Source organism: Lepisosteus oculatus, chromosome 5, assembly GCF_040954835.1.
Source record: "Lepisosteus oculatus isolate fLepOcu1 chromosome 5, fLepOcu1.hap2, whole genome shotgun sequence".
Classification (NCBI taxonomy): Eukaryota; Metazoa; Chordata; class Actinopteri; order Semionotiformes; family Lepisosteidae; genus Lepisosteus; species Lepisosteus oculatus.
Window position 1 is genome coordinate 5,058,137 of NC_090700.1, and position 4,440 is coordinate 5,062,576.

The following is a 4,440-nucleotide window of genomic DNA, read 5'->3' on the forward strand; positions in this document are numbered from 1 at the left end:
CTGAGGAGTTTTCACTCGAACCCTTCTCGAGAAATAATATAAATACGGTCTTCATGTCTTTGCTGTAGTTTTCTCTGCCTGATGGAAGCTAGTTTTGACACGTGACTTCTACAGGCTCCTTATGGCCTCTGTGCAAAGGTGCTGCTACAGCCCTGAGTGTCCTCACTACAGCAGGGGGCAGGGCAGGAGAGGCTTGGATCCCCAGCTGAGCATCGTGAACAATCAGCTCAGCAAACCCTTTTAAGACTCGGACTACCAGAGAGCATCAGTGCACTTACCACAGCAAACAGGACATACTCCAAATGACACATCTTTAAAAAAGTACTGCAATGAAATGAAAATCAGAGGCAGAGCAAAAAGCTTAACTGAAAACGTAACAATTAAGGACATGAACACGGGAAAGGTTACCAATAACAGCAGACTAGAGCTTTTACTTGTTTAAATAAAAATATCTACCTAAATGCTGATCAAGAGTTTTAATTAATGTATGTATGCTCTCCTTACATAGATCTAGATTTTTTTGTGAACAGTATAATACAATTGCAGTGGGGGTACTGTCCTGTTCAGCCCATCCCAGCTCTAGACAGTGTTCTGTATTTTGTTTTTGTTGTTGCAGCTCCAATTAAGTCTGTGGAGATCAGCTACATGAGTCCGAGTGGCTCTGGGGAAGTTGTGTGCTCCACCAAGGGTGTTTACCCTGAGCCTCAAGTTGAGTGGTCAACTGAGCCGGCAACAGAGAAGCCTCCGATACCACGTACGACATGCATCGAAGATCAGGAGCAGCTGTGTAACATGGAGAGCAGGCTGACGTCGCTACAGAATCTTTCAAATTGCACATACACATGTGTCATAAGTTCTTCGGACAGGAAACAGCAATGGAGAGCGTCACTAAAAGAACAAGGTAGCACTGTGTCGCTAAAGTAGTAGCAAGCTTAACACGTAGGATGCATTGTACATCTCAATGTGAAATAGCACTAAATTGTCTTGGTAAACATTTTTAGAAATGTAGAACCTTATTTGTTAACGTTTTGCTTATTTTGGTTCTACAAGGGGAACATAACCAGCTAGAAGACCTGACTTATCCCCATTTCTTTAAAATTCAGAAAAGGATTTGACACAGCAAGAAACATTCATCTTCTCAAAGACAAGAAAATTGCAAATGCAATAACATCTGTATTACTTAGACATATTGCTAATGAAATTTTAATTTACAGAATTTATTCATGCATGTGTTATTTTTTTTAAGCAATTGCTGTCCCTGAAGGACAGGAACTGGCGATTCCCTGTGTCACTCCCAGTAAAAACCTGAAGAACTTCATCCTGAAGTGGAGCTTCAGATCCACAGAGGGAAGCTCTGACATCCTGTCCTATGACAGCAGGAATGACACTGTCTCAAAGCAGTGGCAAGACACCCAAGTGAACAAAGACAGGCTGCTCTCTGGAGACGGCACTCTGCTGCTTCTGAACCCCAAGAGCACAGCCCACACGGGCACCTACACCTGCCGATATTCTGTGTTTGAGACCGTGCTCGTCATTCACACAGCCGTGAATATCACCACGCCTGCAGGTGCTGACACACAAATATAGAATACAAATATCTTTCATTTGCAGAACCCATGAGGTCTATCAAGCAAACAGTTTGAGATTCAATGTTATCGCATAACTGTGGTCATTCACTGTCGTTTTTTGGAAGTTTTCCCCTAGTCTCCTGGGCAAATGTTAACACCTGAGTTGTGCAGTCTTTTTTTTTTACAGTTAATCGAGAAGACTCGTGAAGTTTGTTTTGTGAATTTAATTTTCATTCATGTAAATCAGAATGCACTATGCCTGTCATACTTCCTTGTTGTTTTTTAAGATTGTGAAAGCCTTATTATCTTGCATATACTTTATTGGAATGACCGCTGTCTTTTCTCACTGACAGGTATAATGGAGAGGACCAAGAAAGAATCTTACACTGGGGTCATTATTGGCGTTGCTATTCCATCACTTATAGTAGGAGTTGTAATAGCAGTAATAATATACAAAAAAGGATAAAAGGTATGTGGAAAGTGTAGTAAAATTATTCAGCATCCATTTTAACACATTTCAAAAAGGATAACAAAACATTCATTCAGAAAATCAGTAACAAATTGTTGTACTTTTCTCTATCCATATGTTTATTTCTTGTTTTATATTCCACTCAGCTTGCCTGGGATGTAGGAACTCACAGAAGAGCAATAATCCTGGTAAGCTCTGTCCACATTGAGACTTCCTGTCTCTTTTCTGTGCTGGATATTCCTCCATGCAGATAAAGCACCACAGATCTGGGAACCTCCTTCTGGGCAGTGTGAAGGCATGCCATAACCTCTGTATTATTATTTGGCAGAGGTTTGTCCAAAGCAACTTACATGTGTACGCCTTAATACAGTTCAGAATTGTCCTTGAGCAATCTGAGTGAAGGTACAATTTGCTGCCTCCTTCTTTAGCACATGATCTAAGGAAACTAAGGAACAGCTTTGGCCCACACTCTTCCTCCCAGCAAAAGAAATGTTGTGAAAGGAGGCAGTCTGGGCCTCAGTTTAATTGCACAGCTCTGAAATGCTGCTGGGGTTTGAGTAGACTGTATGATTTAGTCCAGGAAGGATCTGTCCACATTCCATCCTGGACCTCTGGTTACTGATCCTCTGTGTGCACTGTACCATACTACATATTGTACCTTTGACATTTAATGATTTTAGTCCTCAGCAGAAGCCTGTGATTTCGCATAATAAAATCTTTAGACACAAAGTCTTCAGAAGAAAATCAGACAACAAAGAGCATGTTATATGTCTTTGGCTGTTTCTTTATGATTTTGATGGTTTTACTTTTGTTAAGGAAAACAGAGTACAGCTATTCCTGTTACCTATTATAGTTTCACATTTGTTGTTATATGTATCGTGCATAGTTTGATGAAAAAATAATTATTCTTAGCTTATATATAGTGGTTAGATACAAATAAGCCAAGAAAAAATAGTTCTGAAGTATTTGTTAGAAAATATACAGGACTTTGCTTCACTTTTAAAAAATGTCCAAAGTTATTTCTAGCGCCACATGGATGCCTTAACCAATAGGGCACTGATTAATCACTGGTGTGACTCACAGCCCAGACTCGGGTGTTGGATGCCTGGAGGAATAGGGTGCTCATCCTCCATCAGCACAGGCAGTGAGGAATGTCTGCCCGATGGCTGTGAGATAGCTCATTGTTAAGCACTGTGGTCAGGGGACCTCACATGCTGTCTCTGAACTGCAGAGGCCAGGCACAGCAACAAGATTCAGGTCAGCTGCTGGCCATCAGAGCAGGACATGCAGCACAGTCCAAGGGGATAATAGCTAACATCTCCTCTCCCCCTGAGTCACAGGCTAAGCAGGAGCCACACCACACTGTCTGCAATGAAAAGGGTGTCTTCAGTCATTGGATGTACTGTATAAGATGCTTTCTTGAAGGCCAACAGGGAAGCAGATTCAGTTTTCAAACCCTCACCTTGTCTTTATTGTATGTCATGCACGTCTGTAGTCACTGTCTTGTGTACATACCTTTGTCACTCACGTCAACTGCAGGTCCGGAGTGTGTATTACATACAGTACTAACAAAAGCTTTCCTTTCCCTCAGCTGATATACTGTATTATCTTTGTTTTGTGATCCAACAGTTCATTCAACACAACCTGAAGAAACCCAAAATCTGAACAACATCGGTTAACGGACCAGCAGCAACAAAACTGAAACATTATACGGAGGACTGGTTTAATTTTCTGCATAAAACTGAAAGGCTATAACTACTGTATAAACGAAATGGGACCCTGGGCAAATGGATACATCATAGGCTGCTGGTTACAAAACTATTCAAAATGCAGAAGAGCATTCTACAACCAAGGAGGCTCCTAAAAATTCAAGTAGCAACGGCCCATCTTGAGCCAAACTGACAGAAACACAACAGCCATTCAAACAGCCAATGACAAGGACCATCAATGAGATCATGAGTCACCACATGGTTTGGAATATCGCCTGCCTGGGCCTTGGGGATAAAACTGTATTGCATAAACATACCTGCAGATCCGACACTCATTGAAATAACTCATTGTTATTTTTTTATCTGTTTTGAACTTGATCAAGTTTGGAATTGGTCATTCCTGAAGGACTGATATTGACTTTTGCACTACAGAATGAAAGACTGTCCTGCAGGGTCAGGTGTATATGAAGGTAAAAAAGAAGAAGAAGATATATTATACATGATATTGTTCGAAGCCACATGCGAAAAAGGACAAAAAGCAAATTATTGGAAGTGAAAAATATTTTAATAAAATTGTGTTGTATAATTGCTGTTATTGTCTGCAAAATTGATTTATAACCAGTTCATAGGGAATTATATGAGGGCAGTTATTTTGAAATAGTTTGAAAGCTGGATAATTCAGATGGACAACACA